This window comes from Pristiophorus japonicus, chromosome 3 (genome assembly GCF_044704955.1).
Source record: "Pristiophorus japonicus isolate sPriJap1 chromosome 3, sPriJap1.hap1, whole genome shotgun sequence".
Lineage (NCBI taxonomy): Eukaryota > Metazoa > Chordata > Chondrichthyes > Pristiophoridae > Pristiophorus > Pristiophorus japonicus.
This window is the reverse complement of record NC_091979.1, coordinates 263,856,437-263,877,225: the sequence shown is the minus strand read 5'-3', so window position 1 is coordinate 263,877,225 and position 20,789 is coordinate 263,856,437.

Here is a 20,789-nt window from a genome sequence, read left to right as displayed (position 1 = left end):
CCCTTATCGCTCAAAAATCTGTCCATCTCCGTCTTAAATATATTCAATGAACCAGCCTCCACAGCTCTCTGGGGCAGAGAATTACACAGATTTACAACCCTCTGAGGGAAGAAATTCCTCCTCATCTCAGTTTTAAATGGGCTGCCCCTCATTCTGAGACTATGCCACCTAGTTTTAGTTTCCCCTATGAGTGAAAATATCCATTCTCTGCATCCACTTTATCGAGTCCCCTCATTATCTTATATGTTTCGATAAGATCACTTCTCATCCTTCTGAACTCCATTGAGTCTAGGCCCAACCTACTCAACCTTTCTTCATAAGTCAACCCTCCTCATCTCCGGAATCAACGAGTGAACCTTCTCTGAACTGCTCCAATGCAAGTATATCCTTCCTATACGGAGGCCAAAACTGTATGTATGTAGTACTCGAGGTGTGGCCTCACCAACACCCTGTACAATTGTAGCAGGACTTCTCTGCTTTTATACTCTATCCCCCTTGCAATAAAGGCCAACATTCCATTTGCCTTCCTCATTACTTGCTGTACCTGCATACTATTTGTGTTTCATGCACTAGGACCCCCAGGTCCCATTGTACTGCAGCACTTTTGCAATTTTTCTCCATTTAAATTACAATTTGCTTTTCAATTTTTTCTGCCAAAGTGGATAACCTCACATTTTCTTACATTATACTCCATCTGCTAAATATGTGTCCACTCACTTAGTCTGTCTATATACCGTTGCAGATTTTTTGTGTCCTCCTCACAATTTGCTTACCCACCCATCTTTGTATCATCAGCAAACTTGGCTACATTACACTTGGTCCCTTCATCCAAGTCATTAATATAGATTGTAAATAGTTGAGGCCCCAGCACCGATCCCTGTGGCATCCCACTAGATACCGTTTACCAACTGGAAAATGACCCATTTATCCCGACTCTCTGTTTTCTGTTAGTTAGCCAATCCTCTGTCCATGCTAATATATTACCCCCAACCATGTGAACTTTTATCTTGTGCAGTAACCTTTTATGTGGCACCTTATCGAATGCCTTCTGGAAATCCAAATACACCACATCCACTGGTTCCCCCTTTATCCACCCTGCTCATGACATCCTCAAAGAACTCCAGCAAATTTGTCAAACATGATTTCCCTTTCATAAATCCATGCTGACTCTGCTTGACTGAATTATGCTTTTCCAATGTCCTGCTACTGCTTCTTTAATAATGGACTCCAGCATTTTCCCAATGACAGATGTTAGGCTAACTGTTCTATAGTATCCTGCTTTCTGTCAGCCTCCATTTTGAAATAGGGACATTACATTTGCGGTTTTCCAATCAGCTAGGAGCTCCCCAGAATCCAGGGAATTTTGGTAGATTGCAACCAATGCATCCACTATCTCTGCAGCCACTTCTCTTAAGACCCGAGGATGGAGGGGAAGAGGTCGGCAGCAGCCCGAGGTGTGGGAGAGGTCATAGTGGCCTGAGGTGGGGGAGAGGTCGGCAGCGGCCCGAGGCGGGGTAATCCAGCGGCGGTGCGGGGGAGGGGCAGTGCAGCGGGTCCGAATTCTGGAACATTTTCCGGATTCCAGAAGACCTTGCCACACATCGTCCCGGTGTCCGGATTCTGGATCAGTCCGGATTCCGGAACTCCGGATTTTCGACGCTGCACCTGTAACAGGTTTTAAGAAAGTACAGGTATAGGGAAAGGAAGGAGGGGTAGAAAGAACAAAAGGGGAGATCTATGATAGGGTCGAAGGGAGGAGTGATTTAATGAACAGAATCATGACCAGAACATGCTGTGAGAAAAAATGAGAGCAGTGTTAATGATCTGAAATTGTTGAACTCGATGTTGAGTCCAGAAGGCTGTAAAGTGCCTTATCGAAAGATGAGATGCTGTTCCTCGAGCTTACATCGAGCTTCATTGGAACAGTTTAGGAGGCCGAGGACAGAGAGGTCAGAGTATGAGTAGGGCGGAGAATTAAAATGACCAGCGACCTGAAGTTCGAGTCATGCTTGCGGACTGAATGAAGGTGTTCCGCAAAGCGATCATCCAATCTGGTCTCCCCAATGTAGAGGAGACCCCACTGTGCGCAGCAAATACAGTATACTTGTAGTGAAGTATTTAAAATAAACGCTCGACACCAGATCTGTGTTCGAAGATTCAAGCAGTCTTTATTCCCACCGGTGGGGAGCTGACCTGCTATGGGTCTCGCCAGGTCACTGTCCAATGCTACGTAGTTTCAAACAATCTTTTATACACTTAAGCGTGCATACTCAAACTCGTGCATGATCCTTTGGCATAATTTGATTAGTTTAAAGCTCGTGTGCACAGTAACTGATTGGTCAATTTCCTTCCACGTCACATAATCACTCGCCTATGTTTTATGCCTAGCTCGCGTAACATTAAGGTACTGCCTCCATTACCAGAAGAAGGCATGACTGATGTGACCACAATCTGTTGTTGCTGCCATGAACCTTGCTCAGGCGAGGTGGTATCCTATTAATGGTTCACGTCTGCCACATTGTTCTGCTTTTCTACCCCTTGTGATTCCTGTCATGTATTCAACTATCATTGTAACCCATGTATAAGCTGACCTAAGTTGTACACCTTGAGAACATTGACCACAAGGGGGTGAACTTGTGGGAGACACTCCTAACCTGAACTTTCAGGTATAAAAGGGGAAGCTCCACCCATCTTCATCACTTGAGGTCTTGGTAATAAAGGTAACTGGTCACAGAGTAACTTCTCTCAAGGGCCTCGTGTGCATTTATACTGTATAGTAAGGACATATCATTGGTGACGAGAAACTGGGATTTAAACCACGCGAGCATGGCACTAGCAGCACAGAAGAGAGGTACTGTGTTGGTGATGATTGGGACAACTTTATTGAAAGACTACAGCAGAGTTTTGTCACTAAGGAATGGTTGGGACAGGATTTGGCCGACAAACGCAGGGCTCATCTCCTGACGGTTTGTGGATCCAGAACGTACTCCCTGATGAAGGACCTTCGAGCGCCAGAAAAGTGGCGGACAAGACGTTCGAAGAGCTCAGTAAGTTGATCGGGGAACACCTTAAACCGGCGAGCAGCATGCACATGGCGAGACATCGGTTTTACACGCACCAGCGGCGAGAAGGGCAAAGCGTTCCAGACTTTGTTGCAGATCTCCGGCGACTGGCGAGCCTATGTAAGTTCCCAGATGCATGCAGAGTGGAGATGCTGCAAGACTTTTTTATTGAGGGCATCGGGCACACAAGGGTTTTCAGGAAACTGATTGAGACAAAAGACTTGACTTTGGAAGCGGCGGCTTTGATAGCCCAGATATTTATCTCAGGGGAGGAAGAGACCAGAATGATGTATGACAAAAATCTTGGCTCAAATGCGGAAAACGACCAGGGAGTCAACATTGTTAACATGGCACACAGTTCTCTAGGCAGACAAGGGCAATCGGACATGTAGTCGAACCCAAAGAGGGAATTCAACAGAGACAATGGCTAACTGAATGGCGATTCATGCCATCGCAATGGACAATGGGGCCATTAACACCTGTTAATGGTGCGCTTAAGGACAGTTACAGAGACAGTCAGAGACGATTGACTGGTAATGGACCTTTTGTTTCCAACAATGGGGCCTCCAGCTCATGCTGGAGGTGTGGAGGCAAACACCCAGCCAGAGCTTGCAGGTATCAGCAATATACCTGCAGAAACTGCAACGTCAGCGGTCACTTGGCGCGTATGTGCAGGAAGCCTGCAGCCAGGTTGATGTACGAGGAGGACGGGCCCAATGTAAGCCCTACAAGGCCAAATGAATACTGGGTGAAATCGCTGGAAGCGGAAGTTCAGCGAGTTCATGTGGAGCACATATACAGTTCATATACCAGGACGCCACCGATAATGATGAAAGGGCTCCTCAATGGCATCCCAGTATTAATGGAGCTAGACATGGGGGCCAGCCAGTCCCTGATGAGTATCAAACAGTTCGAAAGGTTGTGGGTGTCCAAGGCCAGGAGGCCAAAATTATTGCTGATTGACGTGGGCAGCGCTATGGTAGTCATGACCCACAAATATTTGGAGAACAGGTTGCCACTCTGGATTGTCCCGGGGGACGGTCCTGCACTACTGGGGAGCAGTTGGTTTGCTGTCATGAACTGGAAATGGGGCGATGTCAATGCAATTTCTTCTGTGGAGCGAGTATCATGCTCACAGGCCTGGACAAATTTGACTCATTATTTCAACCCGGCATCGGCACTTTCATGGGGGCCAAGGTAGTGATTCACATAAACCCGGACGGCAGGCCAGTACACCACAAGGCCAGAGCGGTGCCGTACTTGATGTGGGAAACGATAGAATGCGAATTGGACCGCCTGCTGAGGGAAGGCATCATCTCGCCAGTCGAATTCAGTGACTGGGCGAGCCCAATCGTGCCGGTGCTCAAGGCGGATGGGTCGTCAGAATATGTGGCGATTACAAGGCCACCATCAATCGGGTGTCACTCCAAGACCAGTACCCTCGACCGAGAGCGGAGGACGTCTTTGCGACGCTATCCGGTGACAAACCTTTTTCAAAAGTGGACCTGACCTCAGCTTACATGACCCAAGAGCTGGCGAGTGAGTCGAAGAAGCTGACCACCATCACGACACACAAGGGGTTGTTTGAGTATAACAGATGTCCGTTCGGGGATCGTTCAGCCACTGCGATCTTTCAGCGAAATATGGAAAGCCTCCTCAAGTCGATTTCAAGGACGGTGGTTTTTCAAGACGACATCCTCATCACGGGTCGCGATACTGAAGAACACCTCCACAACCTGGAGGAAGTGCTACGCAGACTGGACCGGGTAGGGCTGCGACTGAAAAAGGCGAAGTGCGTCTTCTTAGCTCCAGAGGTTGAATTCCTGGGGAGGAGGGTAGCAGCAGACGGGATCAGACCTACTGCGTCCAAAACAGAAGCGATCCAGAGAGCACCCAGACCGCGTAACATGACAGAGCTGTGTTTGTTCCTGGGGCTTCTGAACTATTTTGGTAACTTTCTTCCCAAATTGAGCACGCTGTTAGAGCTGCTACAAGTGCTCCTATGCAAAGGTCGCGATTGGATCTGGGGGGACAGCCAGGAAAGGGCTTTTGATAGAGCACGCAATTTGTTATGCTCCAACAAACTGTTAACATTATATGACCCGTGTAAGAAACTTGTTTTAACGTGCAATGCGTTGTCCTATGGGGTCGGGTGTGTGTTGCAGCATGTGAATGACAATGGTCAGTTACAGCCGGTAGCTTATGCCTCCAGAAGTCTGTCCCAGGCAGAAAAGGGCTATGGGATGGCAGAAAAGGAAGTGCTAGCATGTGTATATGCATTAAAAAAATGCACCAGTACCTGTTTGGCATGAAATTTGAACTGGAGACAGATCACAAACCCCTAACGTCCCTTTTAGCTGACAACAAGGCCATAAATGCGAATGCATCGGCCTGCATACAAAGGTGGGCACTCATGTTAGCCGCCTATGACTACATGATTTGGCACAGACCGGGCACTGAAAACTGTGCCGATGCACTCAGCAGGCTCCCACTAGCCACCACTGAGGGGGCAACTGAGCATGGTGCTGAGATGATCATGGTTGTTGAAGCTTTCGAAAGTGAAGGCTCACCCTTGACAGCCCGTCAGATTAAAGTCTGGACAAATAAAGACCCGCTCCTGTCTTTAGTTAAGAAATGTATCTTGAATGGGGACTGGGCAGCCACGTACGGGGCATGCCCTGAGGAATTTAAACCGTTTCATAGGCGCAAGGATGAACTCTCAATTCAGGCCGATTGCCTACTGTGGGGAAACCGAATAGTCATGCCCCAGATGGGCAGAGAGGTGTTTATCAGAGAACTTCACAATGAGCACCTGGGCATTGTCATGCTGAAGGCAATTGCCAGGTCACACGTTTTGGTGGCCAGGGATAGATGCAGACCTGGAACTTTGTGTTCGCAGGTGCAACACGTGTGCTCAGTTGGGCAACGCACCCAGGGAAGCCCCCCTTAGCCCCTGGTCCTGGCCCGCCAAGCCATGGTCACGCATCCATGTGGACTATGCAGGTCCTTTCATGGAAAAAATGTTTTTGTTTGTAGTAGACGCCTACTCCAAATGGATTGAATGTGCCATTTTAAATTCAAGCACATCCTCTGCCACGGTAGAAAGTCTACGGGCAATGTTCGCCGCCCATGGTCAACCGGATGTCTTGGTCAGCGACAATGTTCCATGCTTCACAAGCACTGAATTCCAGGACTTCATGGCAGGAAATGGTATCAACCATGTCAGAACGGCACCGTTCAAGCCGGCCTCAAACGGCCAGGCGGAACGAGTAGTGCAGATAATCAAACAGGGTTGCTCAGAATCCAAGGGGGTTCCCTACAAAGTTGCTTATCACGCCTCCTGTTGGCCAATAGATCCCGACCACACTCGCTCACAGGGGTTCCACCTGCAGAGATGCTAATGAAAAGGACGCTCAAAACCAGGTTATCCCTTATACACCCTACTATGAAAGAAATTGTTGAGAGCAGGCATCAGTCACAATGTGACTACCATGACAGGAATGCGAGGGCGCGATGTATTGATGTCAATGACCCTGTTTTTGTCCTTAATTACGCTGCAGGGTCCAAATGGCTTGCAGGCACTGTGATTGCCAAAGACGGGAATAGGGTTTTGGTAGTTAAACTTACCAATGGACAAATCTGCCACAAACACGTGGATCAAACTAAAAGGAGGTTCAGCATCCTCATAGAAGAAGCAGAGGAAGAACACTACGTAGAGTACCGCTTTGGGTACTGTTGAGGGGGATGACTCATCAGGGGAGAGCAGCAGCAGCCAGGTTCATGGCACCGTGGCTGGCTCTGCTGCACAGGAGGGCAGAAAAAAAGAGTGGGAGAGCAATAGTGATAGGGGATTCGATTGTAAGGGGAATAGATAGGCATTTTTGCGGCAGCAACCGAGACTCCAGGATGGTATGTTGCCTCCCTGGTGCAAGGGTCAAGGATGTCTCAGAGTGGGTGCAGGACATTCTGAAAAGGGAGGGTGAACAGCCAGTTGTCGTGGTGCATATAGGTACCAACGATATAGGTAAAAAACGGGATGAGGTACTCTGAGACGAATTTAAGGAGCTAGGAGTTAAATTAAAAAGTAGGACCTCAAAATTAGTAATCTCAGGATTGCTACCAGTGCCACATGCTAGTCAGAGTAGGAATCGCAGGGTAGCTCAGATGAATATGTGGCTTGCGAAATGGTGCAGAAGGGAGGGATTCAAATTCCTGGGACATTGGAACCAGTTCTGGGGGAGGTGGGACCAGTACAAATCGGACTGTCTGCACCTGGGCAGGACCGGAACCAATGTCCTCGGGGGAGTGTTTGCTAGTGCTGTTTGGGAGGAGTTAAACTAATATGGCAGGGGGATGGGAACCTATGCAGGGAGACAGAGGGGAATAAAATGGAGACAGAATCAAAAGATAGAAAGGAGAATAGTAAAAGTGAAGGGAAGAGAAACCCAAGGCAAAAAACAATAAGGGCCACTTTACAGCAGAATTCTAAAGGGTCAAAGTGTGTTAAAAAGACAAGCCTGAAGGCTCTGTGCCTCAATGCGAGGAGTATTCGAAATAAGGTGGACGAATTAACTGTGCAGATAGCAGTTAATGGCAGTTAATTGGCATCACGGAGACATGGCTCCCGGGTGACCAAGGCTGGGAACTCAACATCCAGGGGTACTCAGCATTTAGGAAGGATAGACAGAAAGGAAAAGGAGGCGGGGTGGCGTTGCTGGTTAAAGAGGAAATTAATGCAATTGTAAGGAAGGACATTAGCTTGGATGATGTGGAATCGGAATGGGTGGAGCTACGGAATACCAAAGGGCAGAAAACGCTAGTTGGAGTTGTGTACAGGCCACCAAATAGTAGTAGTGAGGTTGGGGACAGCATCAAACAAGAAATAAGGGATGTGTGCAGTAAAGGTACAGCAGTAATCATGGGCGACTTTAATCTACATATTGATTGGGCTAACCAAACTGGTAGCAATGCGGTGGATTTCCTGGAGTGTATTAGGGATAGTTTTCTAGACCAATATGTTGAGGAACCAACCAGAGAGCTGGCCATCCTAGATTGGGTGATGTGTAATGAGAAGGGACTAATTAGCAATATTGTTGTGCGAGGCCCTTGGGGAAGAGTGACCATAATATGGTAGAATTCTTTATTAAGATGGAGAGTGACAAAGTTAATTCAGAAACTAGGGTCCTGAACTTAAGGAAAGGTAACATTGATGGTATGAGGCGCGAATTGGCTAGATTAGACTGGCAAATGATACTTAAAGGGCCTAATAGTCTACATCCCAAAGTACTTAGGGAAGTGGCCCTAGAAATAGTGGATGCATTGGTGATAATTTTCCAACAGTCTATCGACTCTAGATCAGTTCCTATGGACTGGAGGGTTGCTAATGTAACACCACTTTTTAAAAAAGGAGGGAGAGAGAAAACGAGTAATTATAAACCAGTTAGCCTGACATCAGTAGTGGGGAAGATGTTGGAATCAATCATTAAGGATGAAATAGCAGCATATTTGGAAAGCAGTGATAGGATTGGTCCAAGTCAGCATGGATTTATGAAGGGGAAATCATGCTTGATAAATCTTCTGGAATTTTTTGAGGATGTAACTAGTAGAGTGGACAGGGGAGAACCAGTGGATGTGGTGTATTTGGACTTTCAAAAAGCTTTTGACAAGGTCCCACACAAGAGATTGGTGTGCAAAATCAAAGCACATGGTATTAGGGTAATGTACTGATGTGGATAGAGAACTGGTTGGCATTCAGGAAGCAGAGAGCCGGGATTAACGGGTCCTTTTCAGAATGGCAGGCAGTGACTAGTGGAGTGCCGCAGGGCTCAGTGCTGGGACCCCAGCTATTTACAATATACATTAATGATCTGGATGATGGAATTGAGTGTAATATCTCCAAGTTTACAGATGACACTAAACTTGGTGGCAGTGTGAGCTGTGTGGAGGACTCTAAGAGGCTGCAGGGTGCTTTGGACAGGTTAGGTGAGTGGGCAAATACATGGCAGATGCAGTATAATGTGGATAAACGTGAGGTTATCCACTTTGGGGGCAAAAACACGAAGGCAGAATATTATCTGAATGGCAGCAGATTAGGAAAAGGGGAGGTGCAGCGAGACCTGGGTGTCATGATTCATCAGTCACTGAAGGTTGGCATGCAGGTACAGCAGGCGGTGAAGAAGGCAAATGGTATGTTGGCCTTCATAGCAAGGGGATTTGAATATAGGAGCAGGGAAGTCTTACTGCAGTTGTACAGGGCCTTAGTGAGGCCCCACCTGGAATATTGTGTTCAGTTTTGGTCCCCTAATCTGAGGAAGGACGTTCTTGCTATTGAGGGAGTGCAGCGGAGGTTCACCAGACTGATTCCTGCGATGGCAGGACTGACATATGAGGAGAGACTGGATCAATTGGGCCTGTATTCACTGGAATTTAGAAGGATGAGAGGAGATCTCATAGAAACATATAAAATTCCAACGGGACTGGACAGGTTAGATGCAGGAAGAATGTTCCCGATGTTGGAGAAGTCCAGAACCAGGGGACATAGTCGTAGGATAAGGGGTAAGCCATTTAGGACTGAGATGAGGAGGAACTTCTTCACTCAGAGAGTTGTTAACCTGTGGAATTCCCTACCACAGAGAGTTGTTGATGCCAGTTAATTGGATATATTCAAGAGGGAGTTAGATATGGCCCTTACGGCTAAAGTGATCAAGAGGTATGGAGAGAAAGCAGGAAAGGGGTACTGAGGGAATGATCAGCCATGATCTTATTGAATGGTGGTGCAGGCTCGAAGGGCCGGATGGTCTATTCCTGCACCTATTTTCTATGTTTCTATGTTTCTAGAGTTTTCTCCACCACAGGTGACCGAACACCGGAATCAAGTGGAGGAGAGCCCAGTCACTGTGGGCAGTCCGGACAGGGCTGAGGCACCGCAAACAGCAGACACTCAGGCCAGCGCCCAACAACCGGAGCCCCAACTCAGGCGCTCTACAAGGGAGCGTAGACCACCATAGAGACTTAACCTGTGATCCCAATAAGACTTTGGGGGGGAGGTGATGTCATGTATTCAACTATCATTGTAACCCATGTATCAGCTGACCTAAGTTGTACACCTTGAGAATATTGACCACAAGGGGGTGAACTTGTGGGAGACACTCCTAACCTGGACTTTCAGGAATAAAAGGGGAAGCTTCACCCACCGTCATCACTTGAGGTCTTGGTAATAAAGGTAACTGGTCACAGAGTGACCTTCTCTCAAGTATGGGCCTCGTGTGCATTTATACTGTATAGTAAGGACATAACATTCAATTAAGGTACTGCCTCCATTACCAGAAGAAGGCATGACTGATGTGACCACAATCTGTTGTTGCTACGATGAACCTTGCTCAGGCTAGGTGGTATCCTATTAATGGTTCACGTCAACTCCATTGTTCTGCTTTTCTACCCCTTGTGGTTCCATTTCTAAGTCATGCAGCTTACCTCGGTTAGTTCTTGCAAATCAACATGTTATTCTCAACTGTCTATTAAGCGAACTAAAAGCTGACCACTGCAAACAGCCCATTAGTTCATTTGAGCTCCAAGATCCCTTCTTAACCCTATATGTACCGGAAAAACATAAGAACATAAGAAATAGGCGTAGGAGTAGGCCATTTGGCCCTTAGAGCCTGTTCCGCCATTCAATAAGATCATATCTGATCTGATCTTGGCCTCCACTTCCACTCCACTTCCCCCCCCCGTTCCCCATAACCCTTGATTCCCAGTACAGCAATGAAGCGAGGGAACGGTCCTTAGTAGGACTGGAACAAAAAATGTTCCACGTATCCCATGAAAAGGCAGGCATAGCTAGAACGTATGTGGGTTCCCATAGCAACACCTTTTCTTTGGAGGAATTGAGAGGAGTCAAAGTTGAAGTTCAATGTAAAAACAGTTAATGGACTGACAGAAAGGAACGGAAATCTTTGACTGAGCCTTCCAAGTAAATATTGCCCTGCCCCCATTTCTCTTTTCCGGTTTTATTTCCTGTTGACTCATGGGTGGGTTGGAGGTGGTGACTATTCAACAGTGACAGTGCCGCAAAATGGGCGGTGGTGGATTTTTTTCCATGTCTGAGTTCAATGTGTGAGTTGCGACAGCCTATTGCAGCATTATACTCTCAGGCTGACCCTGTCCCCGCCCAATGTTCACATATGTGTCTTTTCCAGTAGGGGTTCCGACACAGCTCTCAGTATTGGAAGCTCAGCGGTTTTTCTTTTCTATCCCTAGCAGACGATTGGAATATTCCTGGAACCTGCCAGGTTGACATCAGTTGATTCAGCTTGGACCTAAGCATTGAAGCTGAAACCTTCCTATTCTATCGGGCTCGATTCCAAATTGGCCAGTGTATTTATGCTCGAGGCCAGTTCTGCCTTGCGGTTTTTAATTTTACTTTGCAGCAGATTCCCCTCCACTACCTCTTGCCCATTTCTAGTACATTGTGACTTTCTCTTTTACTATTTCGTGGTGTCACAGCAAAAAAGTCAGAATTAGAATGTATTATTGCTTTAATATTCTGAGAATGCCATGGATTTACAAATATTCTCTGCCTTGACCCATTTCTTCAATTTTACTTTATAATATTCTATGTTGGAATTTTGGAGTTCAGATGGTGTATAATTTTAAATGGCTTTCAGAGTATTCAGTGAGCTGGTCTTTGCACCTGTACAGACAAATCCTATTTGTGATATTATGGAAAAATAGTAAGTGAGAATTAGCACTGATAAATCAGGAGCTGCAACCTCCAAGACTGTTCTTATAATGACAGATGTTGAAATCACTATGTGATCTAGCTTTAAATAAATCTAAAAGGTCAACTTATTTTCCATGAAGCAGACCTCTGGTATTATAAATATTCTCCATTGCACTATCCCAGACAGTAATTTGGCTTCTATAATACTGGCCCGGAATTTGCGGTTGTCATGACGGCGAAACTGTCAGCGCTCACTGTCATTACTGTGTAAAACGGACATGGCGTCCGCACATGCGCAGTTAAATGCGGAAATCCGGAATTGGTGATACCCTGCTCCACCACAGGGTGCATTGTTGCGGTCTTCGCAGATGCAATCAGCACAGAATCTGTGAATTGATGTGAAAGTTAACTTTTTACATGCTATTCTCTTTGTAAAAAAACAGGAAAATTTTAAGCCTTGTTCAATCAGGATTAACTGAGTTTTTAATGGCATACTAAGTCATAATCACTGCTGAACAACCTCTCTGGCCCTGAAAAACAAATATTATAAGTGTGGAGTCTCAGTCCCAGAGAAGAAAATATAAAAATTGCATGATTTTTAAAATAATAACAATTATTTTTTTTTAAAGTTTGTTTATGATGTTGTAGCTTCTCCCTGAACTTCATGTGTATGTCCCAATCTTTATTTTGCTTTCTGTATTCACATTTTAATCCATGCTTTTTACTCCCTGCTTTGCTGTCTGTGAGAATTCTTCAATCTGATTGGCTGATCAGCCTGCTTGCTGTCTGATCTTACTGGACACCACAGATCTTCTATAAATGGCGCTAATTTCAAAGTGATGTCAGAATAGAGGAAATCTATACTCTAGATCTCGCTAAACCCTTGTGGGCTTTTTTGAGGTAAGCGGTGAACGCCATTCCTTTGTCACTGACTGCAAAATCCGAGCCAATATCTCCATAAAATACACAGTTTTGTGTGTGTGTGTGTGTGTGTGTGTGTGTGTGTGTAGGGTGGGGGCGGGGAGGGAATGAGGGGTTGTAGGCCCTTTGATATTTTGGCACCGGCTATGTTCACCTTTTCTGTACTCCAAATCCCAGAATTGTCCCTAACCAATTCTTATTTGTCAGTGTGTGTGTGTGTAAAATTCACCAATTAAAGAAAGAGTATTAAGGATATTGACCTCTCATCATCATCATCATCATCATAGGCAATCCCTCGAAGTCGAGGATGATTTGCTTCCATTCTGAAAGGGAGTTCTTAGGTGACTGAGGAGTCCAAAGCAGGACCTACAGTCTCTGTCACAGGTGGGGCAGGCAGTGGTTGAAGGAAAAAGTGGTTGGGGAGCTTAGGTTGACTCACGATCCTTCCAATGTTTACGCTTGTTTTCTGCTTGCTCTTGGCGATGGGACTCGAGGTGCTCAGCACCCTTCCGGATTCTCTTCCTCCACTTTGGGTGGTCTTGGGCCAGGGATCCCAAGAGTCGGTGGGGATGTTGCACTTTGGCAAGGGGGCTTTGAGGGCGTCCTTGAAGCATTTTCTCTGCCCACCTGGGGTTTGCTTGCCGTGTCGAACCTCCGCGTAGAGTGATTGCTTTGGGAGTCTCATTTCAGGCATGCGAACGATGTGGCCCGCCCAACGGAGCTGATCGAGCGTGGTCAATGCTTTGATGCTGGGGAACATAAAATGCTGAGGAACATAAAAAATGACTGCAAAAGCTTCTATAGATATGTGAATAGAAAAAGATTAGTGAAGACAAATGTAGGTCCCTTGCAGTCAGAATCAGGTGAATTCATAATAGGGAACAAAGAAATGGCAGACCAATTGAACAAATACTTTGGTTCTGTCTTCACTAAGGAAGACACAAATAACCTTCCGGAAATACTAGGGGACCGAGGGTCTAACGAGAAGGAGGAATTGAAGGAAATCCTTATTAGTCAGGAAATTATGTTAGGAAAATTGATGTTACTGAAGACCGATAAATCCCCAGTGCCTGATAGTCTGCATCCCAGAATACTTAAGGACGTGGCCCTAGAAATAGTGGATGCATTGGTGGTCATTTTCCAACATTCTATAGACTCTGGATCAGTTCCTATGGATTGGAGGGTAGTTAATGTAACCCCACTTTTTAAAAAAGGAGGGAGAGAGAGAACAGGAAATTATAGACCGGTTAGCCTGACATCGGTAGTAGGGAAAATGTTGGAATCAATTATTAAAGATGTAATAGCAGCGCATTTGGAAAGCAGTGACAGGATCGGTCCAAGTCAGCATGGATTTAAGAAAGGGAAATCATGCTTGACAAATCTTCTAGAATTTTTTGAGGATGTAACTAGTAGAGTGGACAAGGGAGAACCAGTGGATGTCGTGTATTTGGACTATTGACAAGGTCCCACACAAGAGATTGGTGTGCAAAATTAAAGCACATGATATTGGGGGTAATGTATTGATGTGGGTAGAGAACTGGTTGGCAGACAGGAAGCAAAGAATGGGAATAAACGGGTCCTTTTCAGAATGGCAGGCAGTGACTAGTGGGGTACCGCAAGGTTCAGTGCTGGGACCCCAGCTATTTAAAATATACATTAATGATTTAGACAAAGGAATTGAATGTAATATCTCCAAGTTTGCAGATGACACTAAGCTGGGTGGCAGTGTGAGCTTTGAGGAGGATGCTAAGAGGCTGCAGGGTGACTTGGACAGGTTAGGTGAGTGGGCATGGCAGATGCAGTATAATGTAGATAAATGTGAGGTTATCCACTTTGGTGGCAAAAACAGGAATGCAGAATATTACTTGAATGGTGGCAGTTTAGGAAAAGGGAAGGTGCAACGAGACCTGGGTGTCATGGTACATCAGTCATTGAAAGTTGGCATGCAGGTACAGCAGGTGGTGAAGAAGACAAATGGCATGTTGGCCTGCACAGCGAGAGGATTTGAGTATAGGAGCAGGGAGGTCTTACTACAGTTGTACAGGGCCTTGGTGAGGCCACACCTTGAATATTGTGTACAGTTTTGGTCTCCTAATCTGAGGAAGGACGTTCTTGCTATTGAGGGAGTGCAGCGAAGGTTCACCAGACTAATTCCCAGGATGGCAGGACTGACATATGAAGAAAGACTGGATTGACTAGGCTTATTCATTGGAATTTAGAAGAGTGAGAGGGGATCTCATAGAGACATGTAAAATTCTGACGGGATTGAACAGGTTAGATGCAGGAAGAATGTTCCCGATGTTGGGGAAGTCCAGAACCAGAGGTCACAGTCTAAGGATAAGGGATAAGCCATTTAGGACCGAGACGAGGAGAAACGTCCTCACTCAGAGAATTGTGAACCTGTGGAATTCTCTACCGCAGAAAATTGCTGATACCAGTTCATTAGATATATTCAAAAGGGAGTTAGATGTGGCCCTTATGGCTAAAGGGATCAATGGTTATGGAGAGAAAGCAGGAATGGGGTACTGAAGTTGCAAAAATGATCAGCCATGATCATATTGAATGGTGGTGCAGGATCGAAGGGCCGAATGGCCTACTCCTGCACCTATTTTCTAAGTTTCTATGTTTCTATGTTGGTCTGAGTGAGAACACTGACGTTGGTGCATCTGTCCTGCCAGGAATAGACCTCTACCGAGGTGGTGCGCTGTGGCAAGTATGAAACTAAATTGTGGTATTCATCGTGTTGGCATCTGGAACCAACTTCACAAAAAATTGTTTATGGTGAGTTGTTACATGAATCATAATTTTCTATAAGAAATGGAAAGAGAGAGAAAAGGCCATTCTGGCAGCAAGCCTACTCTATCCAGGACTCACGTATGATCATTCTGTCTTGGACATGACTTCCATATTCTGGCATGGACTTACCTCTAATATTCCGACATGGAATTATCTCCAATATTCCGTCATTGACTGGTGTGCACAGTTCGCCAGTGCTATCGTAAGGGGACCAGCACACCAATAAGTTGTGGTGCCGCCACCATCCTTATACCAAATTTGGGTGTAAAATGAATCACTTTAAAATTACATCAATTTTAATCACATCTAAAATATTATCGAATGTGTTGACAATAAATGCACATGTAATTGGATTTGGCCCAATGTTAAGCTCATCAAAGTCTTAAACCCTTTAATATTATGTACTCAATTTGGTTGAAAAGTTGCAAAAGATTTCAGAAATTTGGACGGTTGCACAGAGTGATATAATTATGAATTATAATGTCTCAGTCCTCCCTTTGAGAAGGAAGGGTAAAATATAAGCTTATTTAGAAGATTATACTTTATTAATGTAGGGATATTTGATTTAAGCTATCGGTTCTGTAAACCTGTTGGCTATTAATGTCGCAGAATCTGCTTTCAACAAATTTGGCCATATGATTAAGCCTCCACTGTGCTATCAGATTACAGAGAATGAGCGACTGTGCAACACAGAACTAGCACACAATTAGTGACTGACAGAACAATGCAGACTTTTCAGAAAGGTGGGTGGTGCTAAATTAATGTGTAGAAACTAAAACTAAAATGTACAGTTGGCTATATTTAGTAAACACAAGAAAAAGTACTAAGGGCTAGAAATTCTGTAGCGCCCCGTTTGGGCCGATAACTTTTGCGGGAACGCAAAAGTATCGCCATGTGAAAAACATTTGATTCTGCCGGGAACTTCCGGTTTAGTGTTCCAAGAGGGAAGTGGAGCACACTACCACTTGACTTGGAGCACTGAAGGGAGTGAGAGGGGCGGCAGCGGCAGATCGCTGCACAATGTTCCGTGCAGCACTGCCGTTTGTGCAGGTTCCTTCCCTCGCTTAAAGAGAAGGGCTAATGCTGGAGTGACTGATTTTTACTGCTGTGTGTGTTGGGCCAAAGCACCTGCGCTACATCCATAGCAGCCCAAAGCATCTAAGAAAGTCATCATCATCTTAGGCAGTCCCTTGGAATCGAGGAAGACTTGCTTCCTCTCTAAAAATGAGTCCTTAGGTGGCTGAACAGTCCATTACGAGAACCACAGTCCCTGTCACAGGTGGGGCAGGTAGTCATTGAGGGAAAGGGTGGGAGGGACTGGTTTGCCGCACGCTCTTTCCGTTGCCTGCGCTTGATTTCTGCATGCTCTCGGCGATGAGTCTCAAGGTGCTCGGTGCCCTCCCGGATGCACTTCCTCCACTTAGGGTGGTCTTTGGCCAGGGACTCCCCGGTGTCAGTGGGGATGTTGCATTTTATCAGGGAGGCATTGAGGGTGTCCTTGTAACATTTCCTCTGCCCACCTTTGGCTCGTTTGCCGTGAAGGAGTTCAGATTTGAACGCTTGCTTTGGGAGTCTTGTGTCAGGCATGCAAACAATGTGGCGCGCCCAGCGGAGTTGATCAAGTGTGGTCAGTGCTTCGATGCTGGCGATGTTGGCCTGGTCGAGGACGCTAACATTGGTGTGTCTGTCGTCCCAGGGGATTTGCAGGATCTTGCGGAGACATCATTGGTGGTTTTTCTCCAGCGACTCTAAGAGAGTGCAGGGCTGAACAATCGTGGGGTCCAAAAATATCAAAATACAGCGCACTGGGGACATAATTACATTTTGCCCTAGCTGACCATCACTGCCTTCAATTAGCGCCAAGGAAGTTGGCGGGCGTCGCTGACTTTGCCGCGCCCGGTCGGTAACCCCTCAGTGCCCCGTTACCGCCGCCCAGAGACGCTAACAGGAGGTGCAAAGCAGGCCAATTAAGCCTACACACAAATCAAAATAAAGACCCCACATTAAGACATGGCATTCAAAATTGAAACATAAAGTGAAATCCAAAATTAATGATTTTCCTGGGTTTCAGATTTATTTCTTTAATCGTTGCTTATGTACATAATGGGCCTCAAATCCCGTGGGCACTCGCCTGAAAATAAGAAAAAAGATCCGCACCTACCCTTTGCTCCTGCGCCCTCCAGCGATTCAGTTCAGAGGCCTTCTCTTCCCACGCTTCACAGTATGTCCACGTCTTGGAGATTCGGAGAGAGAAGCTGGGGTCACACGGCACTGGACAACCAATGAAGGTATAGTATTCTCATTGATAATAATGGGAACTCCATAAGTATGAACTCCCATTATTATCAATGAGAAACTCCCCGCAAACACCCAAACAAAACATAAAAAATAAAAAAACACCTCACATATTTAACATTAATTTAAAGTAAAGTTAATGAAATGTTTTAGAAAAAAAAAATATGTTGGGGATTTTTTTTTTAAGTGTTTTAATTAGGGTTGAAAATAAACTTACCTTAGTGACAGGGTTTTTAAACATAAAATTGTGTTTTTAATTTTTATTTTTATGTGTTTTAAAACACTTACGCTGGTAAAATTAGGCTATGCACCTGCTTTTACCAGGCCCAAGAGATTTAAGGACATTCGCTGGGCAAGAGTTGGGCAAATAGCCCAATCTCGTTCACGCAAAAGTCCTGGCTGCTGGGCTGTGGAAGATCAGTCAAGAGATATCTTGACAGGTCGGAAAAGCCAGTTTTCGGCGCATGCGCACTGCGCGCTGAAAACCGGCTTTTGCGGGGCCTCACCGGGTATTCCGTACGGACCCAGCGAGGCTGGAATTTCAGGACCAGTGTCAATGTGGGACAACTTGAACTGCAGATTCCCCATGACCTGTATCACCACTGCTCAATTATCAGCCATGAGAGTCCACAATTCAAGGGAGGCAAGCTCAGCAAAGTCATTTATTCCTTTTCCAACAATGAAAATAAATCTTATATGAAGTGGATAAGGATATGAACTACTGAAGAATGGAAAAAAACATTTGAATATGTCTCTGTCCATTCAGTCAGTCACAGAAGGATCCTCAATCTTGTCAAGATGTACCCTTGCATTGGAGGCTGTTCAGAGAAGGTTCACTAGGTTGATTCCGGAAATGAGGGGCTTGACTTATGAAGATAGGTTGAGTAGGTTGGACCTATACACATTGGAGTTCAGAAGATTGAGATGATCTTCTCGAAACATATAAGATAATGAGGGGGCTTGACAAGATGGATACAGAGAGGATATTTCCACTCATAGGGGAAACTAAAACTAGGGGACATAGTCTCAGAATAAGGGGACGCCAATTTAAAACTGAGATGAGGATAAATTTCTTCTCTCAGAGGGTTGTAAATCTGTGGAATTCTCTGCCCTTGTGAGCTGTGGAGGCTGGGTCATTGAAAATATTTAAAGCGGAGATAGACAGATTTTTAAGTGATGAGGGAATAAAGGGTTATGGGGAGCGGGCGGGGAAGTGGAGCTGAGTCCATGATCAGATCGGCCATGATCTTATTGAATGGTGGAGCAGACTCGAGGGGCCAGGTGGCCTACTCCTGCTCCTATTTCTTATGTACCCATTCAAGTTGAAAATGACTATTAAGAGCCAAACAATATTCAGAATTATACACAGGCAATTGGAACTGCCCAGTACCAACCTCATCAAAGTTTTAATCCCTTGAACATTTCATTTACTAAATTTGGTTTAAAATCTACCAAAGAATTCAGAAATGATTACTGTGATAGATGAAATCTTGGATTACAATGAGGGAGATTGTGTGGTGGGTATGACGGCATACTCTGAGAGTACGCTGTCATACTGCCTTTGAAATTGACCGCAAGTTTGGGATTTCAAGCACAAGCACTAAATCCCGAACTTTCCATCTGTCAAGGGACGTGTGACAGATGATCCGCACTGTTTTGAAAATCCCAATTGCTGGCGCAGAGTTGGGCTACTTGCCGGTAACTGCCCAGCAATTACATGCAAAAGTTTTATGGTTGGTGCAAACAGTTGTAGGACCTGTTTGCATCAGCATTAAATAGAGACAGTTACTCATTCTATTGGTTCCAGAATATGATGTAATGAATTGTAACAAACACCTCCAGTGATTAATGTAGAGATTTTTCAGATCTTTATTTGGGCTCTGTTGTATTTATGCTTGTATCACCTGTCCATGTTATTTTATATGAAATTTCACCGAGCTTGAACAATTTATCAGAACTCTAATTATTAAATTAGATTGAAGAATAATTCCCAGATTAGGTGGGTCTGTGAATGTGTGAGAGAGAGTGGGTCATTTTGTGACTATTATTCTCCTAATCCTTATAATTATTCTGAAAATTCATTGGGTGAAATGCAATAGGAAGAAAGTTACCAGTATGGGAGGTAGACACTTTGATCACAGTGTTAACCTGTATCTACAATTTCTGTGGAAGTCGCTATATGCAAAGAAATTGATAGGTGATATCTGTAGCTACGAACTGATTCAGAGTTTAACAAACTTCCTGTTGCTTGATATTAGGGCCTAGAATTTGGCCTCGTTTGGGTGGACGATAACGGGGCACTAACCGGGTTGTGACCAGGCCGGGGTGGCGAATATGGTGGGTGTTTTGCGGTGGCGGTACAGCATTGCGCCTGTTCTCCTTTGCCCAGAGATTGTGACATCATCGCCGTGCGCAGCGCACCAGTAGCGCCCGGACCCGAACTTGGGTTCTGCCCTCTGCAACATCGCCGGGCGAAAACACCGGCAGCTACAGGAGGCGTCCATTGGAGCGACACCTAAAGGCGATGTGGCCGTGGTAAGTAAAAAAAAAAGAATCTCGCTTGCAGGTTTTTCGCCGATCTTCTTTGCCCGCGATCGATCAGCCCGGCACTCAGCCCGATCACAGCTGCCGTCTTGGAGAAGGTAAGTTTTTATCTTGCAGAGCTTGCAGCGATGGCCCTTCCCTTTAAGGGAGGGAAGGAGCCTTTCAACATGGCAGCGCTGCATGGCCCAGTGTTCAGCACTGTTCAACTCTCCGCCCCGCCTGCTGCCAATTATGCTCCAGGAAGGAAGTGGAGCGCCTGATTTAGTGCTCCACTTCCTTCCTGGAGCGCAAACGTCGAATTTTATAAAAGTAGAAAAAGTTTAGCGCCTGGCGCTAATTTTTTCTACTTTTAAAAGTTAGTGGCCTGAACAGGGTGCTCCCGAATTTCGCCCCCTAAGTTTTGTGATGATTATTTTGTCCTTTTCAAGGTGAGGGATCGGACATTTTTCCAC